General features: G+C 43.6%; 1 protein-coding gene and 2 long non-coding RNA genes across 5 annotated transcripts in view; 1 reads left to right on the top strand and 2 right to left on the bottom strand.

The window, feature by feature from the left end:
- ahcyl2a (adenosylhomocysteinase like 2a) overlaps positions 1-434 on the top strand; it is a 26,391-nt gene extending 25,957 nt beyond the window's left edge. The window contains exon 17 of the mRNA XM_061229342.1: positions 1-434. This exon is cut by the window's left edge and continues 40 nt beyond it. The gene's annotated coding sequence lies outside the window, so the exon portion shown is untranslated.
- Positions 435-4,857: 4,423 nt separating this feature from the next.
- On the bottom strand, positions 4,858-11,262 carry LOC133118775 (uncharacterized). 3 transcript variants are annotated; one of them, XR_009706435.1, is made up of 5 exons: positions 11,006-11,262; positions 10,665-10,806; positions 7,797-8,597; positions 7,301-7,502; positions 4,858-7,107 (listed from the first exon to the last, which is right to left on the bottom strand). It is a non-coding gene; the product is annotated as an uncharacterized LOC133118775 (long non-coding RNA). The 3 variants fall into 3 exon arrangements; XR_009706433.1 differs by having other exon boundaries at positions 7,345-7,502; XR_009706434.1 differs by lacking the exons at positions 10,665-10,806; positions 11,006-11,262 and adding an exon at positions 9,229-9,294 and having other exon boundaries at positions 7,345-7,502.
- Positions 11,263-12,911: 1,649 nt separating this feature from the next.
- On the bottom strand, positions 12,912-14,758 carry LOC133118774 (uncharacterized). The gene is made up of 3 exons (XR_009706432.1): positions 14,611-14,758; positions 13,672-13,772; positions 12,912-13,496 (listed from the first exon to the last, which is right to left on the bottom strand). It is a non-coding gene; the product is annotated as an uncharacterized LOC133118774 (long non-coding RNA).
- Positions 14,759-19,652: the final 4,894 nt, after the last annotated feature.

The raw sequence follows: 19,652 nt of genomic DNA, 5'->3' as shown, positions 1-19,652 counted from the left end.
CACAGCTGTACCACAAGGAAGAGGAAGAGGACGAAGAGGAAGATGTTCCTTCACTGCACTCGGTGAACTGCCCGACTACACTGCCAGGCTCCACCTCCTGGGCGTAACTGCAGTCTTCCCTGCCAGTCATGTCAGCCCTTTAAAGAGGCCATAGTTCACTCTGTAACCCTGCTACCATGAGCATGCTCCAGCCTTCACTCCAAAACTACTATTACCTTTTTTTTTTTTTTTTTTTTTTTTTTGCTGAGTATGACCAAAAAAGATGAAGGCAATGATGCAGGAAAGGAAAGATGCCAGTGAGACGGTTTCTATTATTTCAAGATTTGCCAATGGGGGTAAGACAATTTCACTTGTCAAGCAAAAAAAGTAACTTAAAAAAAAAAAGGTAATATTTTCTATTTGAGAGGGGGGAAAAAAGAGCTTAAGTCTCATTACAAGACTAAAATACTTTAGACTATTTTTGTTTTGTTTTGGGTGTGGGGGTTTTAAGGTCAGAGTGAAGGGGGAGGAGTCTCTCTGTGCCCAAAATTGTGCTCTCGTCACTTCCTGTTTACTGGAATTTTTAACTGGCTTCCTCTTCCTGCTCTCCTTGTCCCTGTCGTGCAGTATCTTAAAGTTTCTCACTGTTAAAACAATGCCAGTGTTAGACCGTTTGGGCCACCGAGAATGACCTGGAATTGTTTATTCATATTATTATATTTTCTTTGTACAATGAATACGGACGAGGTAATGCGGTAATGAAATGGGGCTAAAGAGTTGGATTTTTATCAATTAAAATTACGCTTTTTTTAAAGTTTCATTTGATAATAAAAAATGTTTGCTTTCTTTGAAAAGAATGTAAATGTCTGCAACAAGTAAGCGGTTAGATTTGTTAGAGTGGCAAGTTTGTGACTTTGGTGGTTTGATGGAATCAGACACTGATGTCACTGATGGCTCTGATGTCATTGGCCACATTCTCTGCTCTCGGGCCAATGGGAGGTGTCTGATCACAGCCGCCATGTTCTGTTAAGGCACAGTCCGAAGCTCTTTAGGAGGGGTGTTCAGTCTTGTCGATAAGTCTGTACGGGTGCAGGTTTTTCGTTTTCACCCAGCATACACCCCACTTAGCTAATTAACCCAGCATGGTCTTTATTCCTGATCTTTATGAGCAGAATCGGATGTCTGAGTGCTGGGCTAAAATTAAAAACCTGCTCCTACACCTGCCCGGTAGGACTGGACACACCAGCTCAGAGGCATGTAATCCTGGGGTTTCTGAGACCTCCGTGTCCAATGGCTGAACACACCTGACGATAGCCTGGCTCACTTTTCACAGGCTGATCTCAAACAAACTTTGTTCAGAGTTCAGATATTTTCGATTGGCTTTTTCATTATTATTATTATTATTATTATTATTATTATTATTATTATTATTATTATAATTATTATAGTCTGCTCCCTTGGCATTGTGTGTTTGGCCATGCTGGTCATTACAGTGCCAGAGCTCAGCCCCAAACAAAATGGCCGCCTGCATCCTGTCATTCCTCTGTTTCATATTCTCTGGGTTTTTAAAGCGCTTTCCCCAGCGCTGAGCTCAGGTTTGGGCCCGCTCTGTGTGCGCCTGGCTCCTCTCCGTGTGCGCCTGGCTCCTCTCCGTGTCCCTGTATCCAGCCTTCTCAGGGCCCCAGGCCAGGCGGGGCAGTGTGCGGACTCCGCTCGCTGGCACCCTCTCCTGGCAGGGTTGACACCAGCATCTCAGATGTTAAACTCTGAAAAGAGGAATGAAGAGGATCTGTACGTAATCACCTTGTTAAACTTGTGTACAAAGTTTAATTTCTCGGATGTAAGTCGTCTGAACGATGTTTTAAATATTGCGAGTGATTACCGTAGATGAGCAATAATTAATGTGTAATATTAAATATATATATATAATAAAGGGAAAACAAATGCTATGTTGTCCCGTTTCTTTATCATATTGTTTTCTTCTGAATGTATAAAATGTTTGGATTAATTCCTGGCACCACATTTGGTGTAGATTACTGTATTACTACAGACAGTCTTGCCTACTTCCACCTGCATTCAATCAAACAAGTTTGTTTTCCCTCAAACAGACTGATTTGATTGTGTAGGAGTATGGGGGACTGTCTGGAGTCATGCACTAATGGACAGTGGGGCCTGGACCAATTTGAGTGCTCTCAACTGCATTAGTAGCTAGATTGGTGGTCTATCATTTGATCAATTTATCTTGCGTTTCTGTCAGCTCATCATATTCAGTCTACTACATCACCCACACACATGAAAGGGCATTTTTGACATGGCTATTGTTGTTGACTCCAGACCAGGAGGACTTATTGTTGTTAAGAGTTAATTGTCTTCACTGGGTGATTAGTCTGAGTTGGAGTTAATTATCTTTATGTGGACTTGAATAATTTAGCTGAAGACATATTGCCATTGGAGTTCATCTTCACTGAGGGATTAGTCTGGAGTTTAATACATAAGCTGAAGATGTATTGCAGAGGAAGTTCATTGAGCACTGTCTCTTTAGGCTTTCATTCCAACACTTCAAAAAAGACTTCTGCTGACTGAGGAAGACTGACATGGCTGCACCAAGACAGAGCACCTCAAAAGACCTTGCAGAGGACACTACATACTTGCTGCAGATCACAGACTCTGAAGTTTATTTTTATATAACAAAATGAATCAATTTGATGTGCACATCATTTAATAAACAACTGTGTGTCTGTATTTAACGCAGTAGATACAATAATATGTTCATGGACTGAATTGCACTCTTTGCACAAATGCTTTTCCTTTATGCATACCGGTACTTTACCTTTTCAAGAGAAGATCTCTTGAAAACGAAACCGTTCTTTTCGTATTATTTTATTGACCCATTTTACTCCAAATGCATTATATTAATTGTCCACCAGGTGTCTCAGTAGTCAGCACCTTTTGAATAACAGGAAGGAACAACAGTACAATTCACACAATACAACTTTCAAGGCTGAATTAACACAGAAACACACTGAATTATATTTCATGGTGAAAAACGGATCACTATATTTATGACGAGCCCTGTGTTTTTACACCTTTAATGAATTAGGGCTTCTGATCGGATGTGACGTTTAATCACCAGTCCAGTAATGACAAATGGCAAGTCAAATACATAAAATTAATATGTAATTGTGTACGGGGCAAACTTGCACTTAGCATGTAAATTGTCAACCTTTGGAGTTATTTTGCAATGTCTGACTGAGAAGTAAAGTTGTTGAAAGCACACATCTTGGTTTGATCATTATTTTTCATTTCTAATATGGACGATATGTTTTTTCCACGCTCATGACAATTGTACTTCACGGGTTATCACAGTGGGGTTATCACAAATTCCTTTGCCTAAATCATCCTAATTTTGTATTAAACTACAGCGCTGTTATAGGACTGCATTTTTGTATTAATGGGGCCATCTGTGTTGAACGGGATGGAAAGCTGACTTGAGGAATGGATTCACTGAATCACCGAAGTGCACTACAGTTAATTTAAAACATACCTCCCTCTGGTGGACATACAACGGAGTGTACGTAGATTGTACACGCAGTATACGCACACCTGACTTTACATAGTTTATTACGAATATATTCATTGTTCTTTTCCCCCCTTGTATACATACTATATTTAAATATATTGATTTGATAATCATCGTGTAAGTTTTGTTCATAAAATAAATGTTTTATGAATGAGTGCATCGGTGGAAATAACGCAGGGCGCTTCAAGTTGGGGATTTGCCTCCCGCTTCTGGACAGAAAATGTAATCGCAGCAGAACAAGTCTGATTTGAAAAACAGCTTCGTTTTATTAAAGGGACAATAGGTACGGTTTTTGTGTTAAAACATTGTTACAAGATCATTGTAAATCCCTTCCTATCGTTGAAAAAGGCTCATTGACATGTTGACTGTCTGCCAGTGTTTATAGTCCTTAAATTGCTTTCAAAATATACGTAAATTCGGCAAGCTAACTAATACCTAAATTGCTTGTTGCTACCGACATCGAACTGTTATCGTTTTATATCTAGATATATGTATTCGCTTGGATAATAAGCAATAGTATAGAGCGTTTCAGTTATCACTTGTCTGGATTCCTTTTATTCCTTTTGCACGTTCCTTTTATCTCTTTACGTGTTGAATCATGCGTGTTTAACGCAACCTTTATTTGTCTCACAACTGTAAATTGCAGTTGCATCGTTTGTGGTAAACTGTCATATCTTAGTTATATAGCCGGCGAGTTCCATAGCTTGCTCATAATATAGTTGGTTAGCTAAAGTGAAAACGGACAAAACATATAAATAGTGTAGTGCAGCACACGAAAGTCAACATTTGATGTCCCATTTTGGGAGGTTTGGAGGTTTTATTCTCCCAAATGGGGGATTTTTAAGAAAAAAGTAGGCATCTGGCGTGCCTGATTTTCGAAAACCAGGGGCGCCAGATGTCTAGTTTTTCAGACATCTCAGAGTAAATGCACTTCAGAGAACATTTATTGTCTGTTTTCAGGCGGGATTTTGAATGAAATATTTCGTAGGTATCTGTCAACCGTGAAAAGATATCACACAGATCCCCCACCAATACAAATAAATAAATAAATTCTGGTTTTAACTGGGTCCATCTTTGTGCTTGAAGGAATTGGAAGGAGTGGATCAGCGTAATCAGTGCGGTGCACAGAGGGTTTGCCTCCCTCTGCTGTTCAAAAAATGTCTGTACAGCAGAGAAATATCAAGTCTGTTGTTTTTTTGGGTTTTGGTTTTCAAATCCATGTGGATGTGGCTAATAAAGCTTTTCTGAAACAGTCCTTTGTATTATTTTTACTGAGCAATGACAGCACAATGCAACACTTTCAAGGCTGACATTTAATGGAGAATAAAATTACAAAGCACATACATCTTTATTTATATGAAAATGTGCTTTTTATAACCCTGCCCCTAACACACCCACTGCATTTCACAGAGAAAGTTAGTGCTTTCTCAAGTGCATTAGTAGCTAGATTGGCAGTCTATCAATCAATCAATGTGAAGGAAGCCATTCAAAGGCACAGAAAGGCGCCTGTAAGCTTTAACCTACATTACATTACAGGTCATCTGATTGGATGGGACTTGAAATCACAAAAGCTTTCACAAAGTAGCTTCTATATGTCAGGCTGTGGTTTTTACTTTTTCACTTGTGTTCATTTTAAGAACATCATGTTAAGTGTTTTAAATTTTTCAACATTTGAACTAAAATGTCATAAAACTTGGGATGCAGAGCTTTTGGGTTCAAACAATTTTCTTCCTTCTTGCTTCTTTTGTGTGTCTCATAAGCACTCTCATAAGCAGTAAGCCCTCTGTAGCAGCAGTGTAGAACTGCATCACCCTCATAAGCATGAAGCCCTCTGTAGCAGCAGTGTAGTACTGCATCACCCTCATAAGCATGAAGCCCTCTGTAGCAGCAGTGTAGTACTGCATCACCCTCATAAGCATTAAGCCCTCTGTAGCAGCAGTGTAGTACTGCATCACCCTCATAAGCATTAAGCCCTCTGTAGCAGCAGTGTAGCACTGAATCACTCTCATAAGCATTAAGCCCTCTGTAGCAGCAGTGTAGTACTGCATCACCCTCATAAGCATTAAGCCCTCTGTAGCAGCAGTGTAGCACTGAATCACTCTCATAAGCATTAAGCCCTCTGTAGCAGCAGTGTAGAACTGCATCACCCTCATAAGCATTAAGCCCTCTGTAGCAGCAGTGTAGAACTGCATCACCCTCATAAGCATTAAGCCCTCTGTAGCAGCAGTGTAGTACTGCATCACCCTCATAAGCATTAAGCCCTCTGTAGCAGCAGTGAAGTACTGCATTATCTCATAAGCATTAAGCCCACTGTAGGAGCAGTGTAGCACTGCATCACCCTCATAAGCATTAAGCCCTCTGTAGCAGCAGTGTAGTACTGTATCACTCTCATAAGCATTAAGCCCTCTGTAGCAGCAGTGTAGTACTGCATCACTCTCATAAGCATTAAGCCCAGTGTAGAACAGCATCATCGCCTCCTGTAATAACTGTGCTGTGTCTGTAGTGTAGTGGTTAAGGCATTGGCTTTGCAGTCAGTAAGTCGGCAGTTCGACTCCACGGTCTACTTACGCATTGTCTGCAGCTTTCGTATTAATAACTGGTAGTGCTTCTGAATGTATCCTGCGATATAGATATATTAGAATGGCACTTCGAAAATGTCAAAATGCAAGAATACTAAATGGAAAAAAATATCTCTTACAGTTGAATTATGTCAACCAGCTTATGAGGCTGTTAAAGCTGCTGAGGCATACAGGTTCCCATGGCTCTAATGGTAGAGTCACCGTCTCTGGACCAAGAGGTCGAGGGTTTGAATCCCTCTCTTTCTTTCTTTCTCTTGTGTCTCTGTCAGCTAATCTTCTGTCTTCTACATCAGTGCAGAACAGTAAGGCAGCAGTGGCGTAATGGAATGGTGTCGGTCTACAGGCCCAGACGTCAAGGGTTCAAACCTCACCTGTTGTCTTTACTTCTCATGTGCTTCTACATTCTCATCATATTCTATCATATTCGAGGCAGAAACGCCAAAGTGTGGTTGGCTCAATGGCAATGTCTTTGCCTACGAATGCAAAGCAACAGGGTTCGAATCTCCTCTTTACTTCTCTCTTATGGTTCTGTCAGCTCATCATCATCAGTCTACTAGATCACAGGAAAACGTGTTAAGGCAACTGTGGTGCGATGGTATTGTCATTGACTCAGGATCAAGAGGCTGTAGGTTCAAACCCAGCACCCTCATCTTTACTTTGTGTGTCTGTGGTCTCATCTTCTTCAGTCCACTGCAGAGCCACACCAAACACTCCGGAGATGTTGGCACAAAGATAAAGTCCCCACCTGTGGGCCCAAAGCTCCTGGGTTCAAATCCATCCCTTTGTCTTTTACTTCTCTTACATTTCTGTAGTGTCCTATTCTATCTACTGCTGCGTCCAACCGAAGACTGAACATGATGGTGGCGTGAAGGTAGTGTCATGGGCTCTGAACTATGAGCTTGAGGGTTTGAACCCCAGTTCCTCCTTTTGTGTTTCCATTACTGATGCCTCACCAAATTCACTTCAATGCTGAAAAAACACAATAAAAACACAAGTCAGTGTGGCGTGCAGGAATGACTCCCGCCTTGCAACAGCAAGATGTAGGGTTCAAACCCACCTCCTTTTCAGTTTGCACAGCTTTTGACCATTGTGTCATTTAAGTACTAGGAAAAATCAAGTGCAAATGCGAAGGACACCGTGGCGTAAGAGATAAAGACCGCACCTCAGGAGGCAGAGGTGGCTGGTTCGAATCCCCGAGTGCCACACCTGAGCAATGTTGGTGGTCCCCAAGGTTGGGGGAGAGACGGTTCCGAAGTGCGATGGTGAGGTGGTCCCCAAGGGCGGGGGAGAGATGGTCTCGAAGGGCGGAGTCGTGTGTGTGGAGTGAGTGAAGGGGAAGTGGCGAGTCCAGCCCCCCTGATAACCTGGAGAACACAAACTAGGGGTTATGCTATTTTTTGAGAATAAACATTTTTCACGGTTAAAAAAAAAAAAAAAAAAAAAAAGGAAGAAAATTGCTCCAGGCCCCACCCTCCATTAGTGCATTACTACAGACAGTCCCCCATACTCCTACACAATCAAATCAGTCTGTTTGGGAAAACAAACTCGATTTGATTGCATAAAGGTAGAAGTATGTAAGATTGTCTGCAGTAATACACTACTCTACACCAAATGTGGTGCATAGTACAAACAAAAACAAAACAAAAACTCATACTTACATAGCTCCTCCATCTGAGGACTTCCTGCTTCTCCTCCGCATGGTCAGCTCATCTGCCAGACGGCCACAGTGCTACCCTCATGCGTACGCCTTGGTGCTGGGCAGCATAGCTACCAATCAGATTTCAGGACCTGGTACTGGTACACGCACTGGGCTGAGTGTCACATATCTTTGGACTTAGCTCGAGCATATGACAAACACAGAGGTCTTAGGACATGGCACATTGCAGAGGTCTTGAGACTTGCAACCACCTGTGGCAGATTCCAGATGGTCTTAAGACTTGTTGCAGCCGGTGGCTGCACTCTCAGTGGGCGTAAGACTTGTACCTGCCGTGCATCTAGAGGTCTTGAGACTTGCAACCACCTGTGGCAGATTCCAGATGGTCTTAAGACTTGTTGCAGCAGGGCGCCACACTCTCAGAGGTCTTAAGACTTGCATCTGCAGTGGATCTACAAGGTCTTGGGACTTGAGTCCACCTGTGGCAGATTCCAGACGGTCTTACGACTTGTTGCAGCCGGTGGCTGCACTGTCAGAGGGCGTAAGACTTGTATCTGCCGTGGACCTCACAAGTCTTGGGACCTGTAGCAGGCCTAGTCCATACGACATGGATTCTCATGCTAGACATTCTAAGTCTTGGGACATGCACCAGCCCAGAGTCACGACACCGAGGCCCTGGTACCTGAGTCTGAGAGGTAAAATGTACATACCCCAGCGCCTGGGACACTGTCGCACCTCAGAACGTACGCACTGGGTTTCTGCACAGATAGCCCGGGCCACAATTGCTTGCTGGGCTGCAGACAAGCTGGAGTGAAAAACAGTTGTTGTATATGAGCATAACATAAGCAAATGAAAACATAGATATTAGCAATATCTATCAATCAAAACATTTCAGGTTCACAAAGACATATATTAGAAGTGGCTTCGCTCCCACCATATATGAACATATGTTAAAGCCAATAGACAATTCAACAACTAGTAAAAATAAACAAAGCTTACAAAAAGAAATCGAATCTTCGCCGCGCTGTTTTGCCGTCTTAAATGTCCAGAAACGCACACCTATAACGTCTGACTGATTAAAAATGATGTAAAAACACAAGCAGGGCTAACACGCAAAGGCCAATGCAGAGTTTAACCAAAAATAGCGACCATGTAAGTTACATTTCGGTAACCTTTAACAAATAATCAGAACGCAAACAAGAACAGACGTGTCTACATTAACGACCATCGCTAAACACGATCGAAACAGAACATCGTTGCTTAGGTAACTTACTAGAGTTTCGTTTACATTCACCACGATAAGCAAAAACATCGTCCCTTCACTATGACTCGGTTCACATTTAAAAACGCATATTGCTCATGTTTCAGTGAATTGCAATTAAATAATACAATTCACAGCTATCTCTGCAACACTGCAAGCAAAAATAATAACTTACTGTAAGTGGAGGAGATGAGAATCTGTGCCAACCACATGCCAGCATGTCATGAAGTAAACATTTGACCTGACGCAAACGGAAGCAGGATGTGTTACCGGGAATACGTCCCACCTGCCCCACCTATGCAAAACTCAGTTCTGCAGAGAACATGGCTGCAGGCAAGTCCTTTTGGGTTGTTCAGTCTTTCAGCTGATGCAAGTAAATTTGGTTTACCTTTTGAAACTACGCATTGGGAAAGTCAGCGGGCAGTGAAGTGGATGTTGTTTTCGTAAATTATCGATACAAAGATTGATCATTTAGGCTGGGCGTTTAAAGATCTTTGGGAAACACGTTTTTGTTTGCAACTGGACTGTGAACAGAGCTATCGGATGACCTGCTGAGAAGAACGGCGTGTTGCAGTTTGGACAGACTAAAAGGAACTCTTCGTGTTTCATCACATTTCTAGAGTGGGTTCTTATGTCAATTTGGATTATAGGAAAAAAATACACGTAAACCCAGGTGTCATAGAAATAATTTTGTTACAACCAAGTTAATACTCGATTGGATATACTTAATGACACGATTTGGGGTCGCTGTATGCATGATTCAAAATAAATTACACGCAACCTAATATTTTACCTAAACACAGTGCACATATATCTGACTTTGCATGTCGTGGTTTAATTATTTAAATGCTTGTTTTAACGGTGTCCATCTTTGATTAAGGGGAGTCTGTTCTTTGCGGTGGAGCGTATCGGGGGAATCATTGCAGAGGGGCTCCAGGTGAGGGATTTTGCTCCCTCTGCTGGACAAGAAATGGCTTTACAGCAGAGCAAGTCGGGTTAAAAAATAATAGCACTCTCCGGTCAAGTATTTTTTTGTATGGTTGTCAAATGTATGTAGATTTTTTACGTTGGGCAGCAACGGGGATAATAAAGATATACTGCAACTGAAACCGTTCTTGTTGTCTGTTATTTTTATTGACCAATGACTACACACCTTTCAGGTATGACATTTAATGACTGAATAAAATGGCAAAGCACACTGGACTATTTTATTTTTTCAGATTTAAATATAAATTAATGTTTTTAGTGAAGAGAGGAGATAAGTGTTCTCTGAAGTGGTTAAGTTTTCGATTATTGTGAAAGTAAACATTGAAAGGCACAAAAAGTTCAACTAATCCCCTTCAGGCACACCTGTAAACTGATTACCCCGTTAATTAGGATCGGATGGGACTTAACCTGCGGTTCAAATCACAAGAGCATTGAAACAAAAGCTTTCACAAAGTAGAAGGCCTGTTATGTGGTGAACTTATATTTCCTCCCTCACTCCCTGTGCAGTGGCCCCAAAACAAACCCAAAGAGAATTGTGTAATGTAGGCCTGTCACTGTCTTGGGCCCCAAGCTTCCAGGTTTGATACTGGCTAATACTTTTTGACTCGGTTTCTGTGATCTCACCTTCTTCTACGCTCCTGAGCACCGAACACGACGGTGGCGTGAAGGCAGTATCGTGGACTCCGAACGCTGATCTTGAGGGGTCGAGCCTCAGTTCCTCCTCTTGTTTTTCCCCAATTTCCGAGGTCTCACCTTCTTCATTTCACTGCAGAAAAGACATCCCAAAAATCAGAAGTCAGTGTGGTGCACAGAAATGGCTCTTGCCTTGCAACAGCAAGGTCTGGGGTTCAAACCCAGTGCTCTCCTTTCAATTTGCACTGCTTTTGAGCATTGTGCTGTTTAAGTACTTCGAAAAATTGAGTGCAAATGCGATGGACACTGTGGCGTAAGAGATAAGACCGCACCTCAGGAGGTAGAGGTTGCTGGTTCGAATCCCTGAGCGCTGCACCTGAGCAACGTTGGTGGTCCCCAAGGGCGGGGGAGAGAAGGTCTCGAAGGGTGATGGAGAGGTGGTCCCCAAGGATGGGAGTGGCTCAATGGGTAAGTGTTCTGGTCCAGCAAATTCAGAAATTGTAAGTTCAATTCCCACTGTGTACATGTCTAACCCCTGTCTCTCATTCACAGATGCTGATGCCTGAGTTGTTCCTGTGCAGTGGGAGAAGAGGATGCAGCACCTGAGAGGTAAGTGGGGAGGGGGATCCCCCTGGGGGGGTTGGGGGTGGGGAGGGTAGATGGGGGGCCCTGGCCCCCCGGAGGTGGGGAGGAGGAAAGGTGGGGGTGTTGGAGCATGGGAGGAGAAAGAAGGGGGGATTGGAGCATGGGCAGAGGAGGACAAGGGGATTGGGGCAGGGTAGGAGGAGTGTGGGGGGGTTGCTGGAGGCCTGGACCCAGGGTGGGAGGTGGCCCTTTTGGTGCCTGCTGGCCACTGGGCCCTCTGCTGGCCAAACCCCAGCAGAGGGCCCAGTGGCCAGCAGGCACCAAAAGGGCCACCTCCCACCCTGGGTCCAGGCCTCCAGCAACCCCCCCACACTCCTCCTACCCTGCCCCAATCTCCCCTCTCCCCCCCCCCCTTCTCGCTCCTCCCATGCTCCAACACCCCCACCTTTCCTCCTCCCCACCTCCGGGGGGCCAGGGCCCCCCATCTACCCTCCCCACCCCCAACCCCCCCAGGGGGATCCCCCTCCCACTTACCTCTCAGGGGCTGCATCCTCTTCTCCAGGACCACCTCCACTGCATCAGCACCTGTGAACAACAAGCAGAGGTTAGACATAGGCAGACATCACAAGTGGGGATTGAACCCACAAACACAGCGTCAAAGACACTAGCACTTACCCATCGCGCCACTCCAGGGACCACAGTCTGAAGCTCTCGTTCGGTATAGTAAAGTCTGAAACACAGTCTGAAACATCAAAGGAGGAAAACACATCCACCACAGTGGTACTTGAACTCAGGTCCCCTTGGTTGAGAGGCAGAGACAATACCACAGTGCCATCAGAGTCCTAGCACATTGGACATTGCTACAGCAGACTGAAGAAGCTATGACCACAGAAACTCAAGTGAGAGAGCATCCATGCCTTCACACCATACAGAGGCCACGCCCCTGTCAAAGGCCTGTACTGCATTAGGAGCACGGATGTGCGTTTAAAGACGGGTTATGTGAGTGTGGCGTGCCTGAGATGAGATTTAGATTAGATTCAACTTCATGACATCGCCTTCTAAGGCAATGAAACGAATCCTCTACGTCTGACCCATCCTAGTTACTTAGGAGCAGTGGGCAGCCGTAGTACAGCGCCCGGGGACCAACTGCAGTTCTGAGACCAGTGACTTGGTCAAGGGCAACAGCAGGAGCACACCATGGGACAGTTTAAACCAATTAATTCCAATTAATGCATGTGAAAGTTGAACTTGTTGAAATCTGTTTATCTACAGTCTACGATTGAGATATAACACTAGGCAGGAGAGGAGTAACTAGGGTCAGGGGTGGGATAAGTGTCCCCTCCATAAATTGGTCGTCGTGTGAAGAAGGACAGGAATGAGCGGAACGACAGAAACAGATAAAGTTTTCTTGGTGCCCTCTGCAGATATCCCGGACTGAATTTTTTCACCCCTTTTGCAAACGGACACGGCTTACATCGGGATGCAAATACAAGCTGAACTTTTGTTGTACAGAAAGTTTGCGACCTATTCGTTTTAATATCGTTCAAACTCGTTATGTTGTGTATTAGCACTGGAAGTGATTGTTGCTTTTAAACTGACCGTTTCAGTAAAAAATTAATTTCCTGCCAGCAATAAAGAGAAATAAAACAAAACTTTTAATTCAAAAAATTTAATGAAAATGAGAGAACAAAATTCGCGCAAAACAAGAGGCTACCAAGTCAGCACTGACAGAACTTGACATTTATTTTGACTTCCAGACAGGCAGACTCGGGCGATAAGAGGATTATAATTGAATGATAATTCATACGATGAGACAGCGTAAACGGATGCGTTTTATTACATAGTCGTGGGTTTTCCATTCCGGGGCCTTCCACGGCTCTGGAACGCAGACGTAACTGAAATGCCATGCATACAGAGCCGCTAGGCCGCTGCTTCAGAGAAGGGAACCGTTTCACCCTGAGCACAGACACCTGAGGCAGGAGAAACGCTTTGGCTCACGGCCCAGCTGTTCTGAGTGGAAGAGTCTGGAGAGCTCAACCGGGCTGCAGCTGCCCTAGCAATAATACATTTCATCTTTTTCTTTACTGTAAGAAACAAACGTCTCCAAGGGCCAAGATGACATCTTGTTGCTTGCTTCTCGTGAACGAGACGGTCACACCTCGTACTTCTTCTGCAGGGCTCGGGTAGATTCATCCTCCAAGCCGGCATGGCGGAGACAATCAAATAATTCTTGTAAAACTGAAATAAAATTAAAAAAGAGGCAATCAAGACTAAATAACACGTACTTTAAGACCTGGAACAGGGAAAGGGTCGAGGGACACACCTTCTGCCTGTATTTAAGGAACCCTAGAAAACATTTTACTGTGAAAAAGCGGTCATGCTGTAGACAGGCTGTTCGTTTCCTGCACTCTACCTTTCTTCTCAGCGGCGGACATGAACATGACGGCCATGTCGAACCTCCTCACGGTCGCCAGGCTTCTCAGAGCCTCCAGGATGAGAGACGGCGCTTCAAACCTGAAAGTCCAGGTTCTCGGGTCAGGGTGTTAAGACATCAGACAGGCAATTCTCTTTCTCGTTCACTTTAGACTCAGGCTAAAGATAGAAAGTACACCGTAATGAACCCTGTGGGGTAATGTGTCCTCTGCATTTTACAGAGGACAAGCTCTCCAAGCAAGCTCTCCAAGCTCTCCAAGCTATCCAAGCTCTCCCTTCTTTCTCCTCCCATGCTCCAACACCCCAACCTTTCCTCCTCCCTACCTCCCCTCCTCCTCCTCAGAATCAGAATCACTTTATTCGCCAAGTAGTTTTCACATACAAGGAATTTGCTGTGGTTAGTGGGTGCATGCAGACAACATAAAGAATAATACTACAAATAGAAAATAAAGTGGAATGTAAATATAAATAAAAATTTACAATCCAAGATACTGAAGCGGGGTATGTGAAATGTGTTGAAGTCAATAATCAATTCAACAACTATTAAAAATAAACAAAGCTGACATAAACAGTTCTGCAAAAGACTAGAACGTGATGTAAAAACACAAGCAGGGCTAACACGCAAAGGCCAATACAGAGTTTAACCAAAAATAACGACCAAGTAAGTTACAATCGGTAGCCTTTAACAAATCATCAGAACGCAAACCAGAACACACGTGTCCATATTAACGACAGAACATCGTTGCTTAGGTAACTTACTAGAGTTTAGTTTACATTCACCACGATAAGCGAAAACATCGTCCCTTCACCATAACTTGATTCATATTTAAAAAACGCATATTCGTGTTTCGCAAAAAGCAATGGAATAATACAATTCACACCTCTCTCTGCAACACTGCAAGCTAAAATAATCACTTACTGTACGCGGAGGAGATGACAATCCGTGCCAAGCATGTCAGCATGTCATCAAGTAAACATTTGACCTGACGCAAGCGGAAGCAGAATGTGTTACCGAGAATACGTCCCACTTGCCCAACCTATGCAAAACTCAGTTCTGCAGAGAACATGGCTGCAAGCAAGTCCTCTTGGGGTGTTTAGTCTTACAATTGATGCAAGTAAATTTGGTAGGCCTTTTAAAAGTACGCATTGGAAAAGTCAGCAGGCAGTGAACTGGATGTTGTTTTCGTAAATGATCGATACAAAGATAGATCATTTAGGCTGGGCGTTTAAAGATCTTTGGGAAACACGTGGGAGTTTTTGTTTGCAACTTTACTGTTAACAGAGGACCTGTTGAAGTTGTTTGGACAGACTCGGAACCCTTCATGAAATCGATTATTGGAAAAAAAAAATCCGTGTTAACCCAGGTAGTACAAAAATAGTTTTGTGACAACCAAGTAAATACTTTATGGGATATATATATCCCAATCATCGAGGTGTTGCTGTGTATATACGTACTGGCACGATTTGGGCTTGCTGTATGTATGATATGTGCAAAATAATTTACACATATCCTAATACGCATATTGTACCTAAATGCAATATTCATACATCTGACTTAACATATCGTGGTTTAATTACTTAAACTCTTGTTTTAACCGTGACCATCTTTGATTAAGATGAGTTGGTTCTTTGCGGTGGAGCGTATCGGGGGAATAATTGCAGAGGCGCTCCAGGTGAGGAATTTCGCTCCCTCTGCTGGACAAACATGGCTTTACAGCAGAGCAAGTCGGGTTAAAAAATAACAGCACTCTGGTCAACTATTTTTTGTATGGTTGTCAAATGTATGTAGATTTTTAATGTTGCGCAGCATTTACCTTCTGGGAATAATAAAGATGTGCTGAACCCGTTGTTGTTGTTCATTGTTTTTATTGACCAATGACTACACACCTTAAAGGTATGACATTTAATGGCTGAATAAAATAGCAAAACACACTGGATTTCTTTATTTTCTTTAAATGAAAATGAATGTTTTTAAATATAAGGAGGAGACGAGCCCCCTTCCCCTCAAACGCCAACGCCCCTGTCCCCCACAACTTCCCTCTCCTCCTGTGCTCCAACACCCCAGGAAAGAGGAGGAGCGAGGCTCAAACCGTCGACCTCGGCATCCGGGGACGGCGTCGATGCCTTTAAAACGAAAATATTCCGTTCTAGCTTTCTGAAACTTTTCAGGCTAAATCATTCAGTGAAAAAAATAAAAGCAAAATGAGGAACATTGTTATTTTTTGTAGGGAATTCCTCAAAAATATGCCCATCGACTTTGGATTGAACGTGGAACACTGAGGTAAATGGTAAAATGGTTAGCATTTATATAGCGCCTTTATCCAAAGCGCTGTACAATTGATGCTTCTCATTCACCCATTCATGCACACACTCACACACCAACGGCGATTGGCTGCCATGCAGCTCGTCAGGAGCATTTGGAGGTTAGGTGTCTTGCTCAGGGACACTTCGACACAGCCCGGGCGGGATCCAACCAGCAACCCTGCGACTGCCAGACGACTGCCTGAGCCATGTCGCCCCAATAGGTCCCCAAAAAAGAACACTGCGGTATTTGACTGCTTGATGAATACATAAAATATCCTCCAACTCAATCACAGTCGCGACGACACCATCAAGACACTGTGGCACTGACTAACCATGTGGCTGGTGTACAATTGCTTTAAGACCTTTATTGACGCCACTGCACTGTTTGGTGAAAAGGGGAATGTCTCTCTCTTGTGGACACACATAGTAATAACGTCAAAACACCGATTGACAAGGGTCACGTCGAAACCGCAAACTTGCTTCCACAGCCATGGTGTATTTTTTTACCGCATAGTCTGTAAATGCAGCCCAGACACTAGCCACTGATACAGTGATATCTTTGACTATCGCCAGGAGCCTTGCAACAGACCAACTATCTGTGACAACCGATAAGTTAACATTGAACATTGGCACCCTTTTCAAAGGAATCCACGCACACAAATTAATTCGATTTGTTATAAAATACCATGAAGTCACATTCAGGCAGTCGGCTATATAGTTCATGAGCCAGAGGAGCTGGTAGCTCTTGGAGGGAGGATGTATCATAGTAATTTTCTGGATGGTCTATGTCCCTAGTACTATTAGAAAACGTATGACGTGCTGTCGTTTTTAATCCCTACATCATTATTTGTTTCTCACCGGTTTCAATTAAAACTCAAATAAAAACAATTTAGCAAGGCAGAATATAATTAAGTCATGAACCCTAAAGTCAATAGAACTTGGACTTTCGCATCTTGTGATGTAATGAGGCCATTTTTAATGTAATTTAATTTTAAAGTTTAAAGTGGGCATGATGGCCAACATTTCAGGGCCTGGCTCATGGAATAATAGCTTTCGGAGATTTAGATTATGTTCATATTTGCAATTAGAATCCCCAGGTACATATCCATGACAACCTCAGAGCGATATGGAACAATAATGTTACCTTTTAAAAAAAACAATCGCGTACTTTCCTGATTAGTTTAAGTGAAAACAGCGAAGCCAAAGCACGCTGACAAAGTGAACTTTTGAGAAAATAACTTCGGAGAGCCGAGGTCCGTCCAACTGCTATTTGTCGTCGCAAACTAAGAAAACTTGAATCAAACCGCTTGGTAAGTCGTCAACATAAACGTTTCTATATTTAGCTCAAAACACGTAGGGGTAGATTATATTGAACTAGCTAACAGTTCGCTGTATAGTTAACCAACAGTTCACTTAACTTTTAGCTATCGTATAACCGTGTGTCTTGTGTAGCATATATTAACTTACACCATAAATGTAGGCTATTACCATAATAATGAATTGTAAACATTTTGTAGGATATTAAGCATAACTGAAACAAAATAGCGAATACAAAATACGCAATCACATAGTATCGTGAATATTGTCCCCGTTTCTACAGTGATAAAATAGACGATGAAAGGTCATGTTTTGGTCAGGCCTTAGTTGGTATCTGGCCCTATTTACCGCAGGTCAATATATGTATATGGGTTTGAAAATGAATAGGCCTATATGTTAAATCTGCATGTGTCTGCATGTCTATGTGTGTTGTGAATTTGTTGTGATGGAAATCCATGGCAACATGTACAACTTGCAATATGTCACAAAGGGTTAGCTTCCACTTTCCATATTCACAGGTAATTACTGCCAGCTAGCCCATTGCCAAGTGTTAAAAAAGAAAAAAGTGGGGATTCAACATTTGGTTTTATGCTATGTGACATTTGTGAATTTGTGGAAGAATCAGCTAAAGTTCTGTAAGGTTCTGTTATTTTGGTCATTAATATGTCATTCCATTCTGTCATATCCATTTATTTCAGGCAATACAGTCACCAATCCTAAATGTAAAATTGAGTTAGTGCAATGTTTGACATCACATAACCACTTTTGTGTCATGCTATAAGAAGTCCATATACCATGTGATTTATCAGTTTATGTGCATTACTCCCAAATGCAGAAGAACATTCTGCAGAAAGTACCATAAAAAAAAATCAGAGGATATTATAATTCTGCTTTACCTTTACAGGTGTGTGTCAGTCGGTGAATAAGGACAGAATCTGGCAGAGGACATCGCAAAGAAGTCGAAGGAGGACATGGAGAGTTTGAGCGAAGAGATAGGAGGAATCAGCCCAGAGTGCATGCTGGGATACACCGCCACCAGCCCAGGGGTGAGGGATCGGGAAGACGTCGAGAGAGAACTGTTGAGGATGCGAGAAGAGACAGAGGTCTTGAAGAGAGAGCTGCAGAGGACAAAGAAGGAGGTGGACGACTGGTCGGGCCTCATGGAGCTGGTGGAGACGGAGACGGACGTGATCACGGCGGACTGGATGAGGGAGAGGAAGGACTGGAGGAGGAAGACGGACAAGCTGGAGAGAAACAGGCAGGAGACAGACAGGGAGCATGGGAGGAGGAGGGAGAGGGAGGAGGTCGGGCGGATGAAGGAGGCGATTGAGAGGGAGAGGGAGGCGATGAAGCAGGAGAAGGAAGAGATGATGGCTGGGTTCCTGAACTTCCTGAACAATTTTGTTTGCACCTTCAACAAGATCGAGAGACTGAGGGAGCTGGAGAGGATCAGAGAGGAGGCAGATGAGTGGGCGAGTCTGATGGATCTGATTGAGGCGGAGTATGTCAAGATCAAAGCGGTCTGGACCAGAGAGAGAGAGGTGTGTGCGAGAATGATCGAGAGCCTTCAGGAACAGAACAAGAGGCAGGAGAAGGTGTGGGAGGAGACGGTGACGGGGTTAAGAGGAGAGCTAGAAAAGGAACGGGCAAAGACGGCGGAGGACAAGGAAACAGTGGAGCGTGTGAGGAGAGAGCCCGAGAGGGAGAAGGAGAAGTTGAGGCGAGCGAGAGAAAACTTGGAGAGGGAGAGGCCAGGGGAAGGGAAAGAAGCTAAAGACAGGATAAAAGAAAGGACCGAGTGGGAGGGGATGAAGGACGGGAAAGGAGAGATGGAGACAGCACGGGACAGGCCTGGCGAGGAGGAGAAGGGAGTGACAGAGGGGGTTCTGGGAGAAATGGAGAGAGCTGGTAAGGAGACGGAGAAGAGAGAAGAAACGGGGAGAGAGGAGAAGACCGGTGAGAGAGAACCGACAGAGGGGATTCTGACAGAGAGTGTGACAGATGAGAAAAGAGAAATTGAGAAAGCTGGGAATAAGGAGGTGAAAGGAGAGATGGAGATAATGGAGGAGAGGGAAAAGAAAGGAGAGATGGGAAAAGCAAAAGATGAGGAGAAAGGAGAGACAGAGAAAGCAGAAGACAGTGAGGAGAATGGAGAGATGGAGACAGCAGGGGATGAGGAGAAAGAGATGGAGAAAGCAGTGGATGACCAGAAAGAAGAGATGGAGAAAGCAGTGGATGACCAGAAAGAGGAGATGGAGAAAGTAGGGGATGACCAGAAAGAGGAGATGGAGAAAGTAGGGGATGAGAAGGAGATGGAGAAAGCAGAGGATGATCAGAAAG

This window comes from Conger conger, chromosome 19 (genome assembly GCF_963514075.1).
Source record: "Conger conger chromosome 19, fConCon1.1, whole genome shotgun sequence".
NCBI lineage: Eukaryota > Metazoa > Chordata > Actinopteri > Anguilliformes > Congridae > Conger > Conger conger.
The sequence above is the reverse complement of the archived record's forward strand: the minus strand, read 5'-3'. Positions and strand labels throughout refer to the sequence as shown.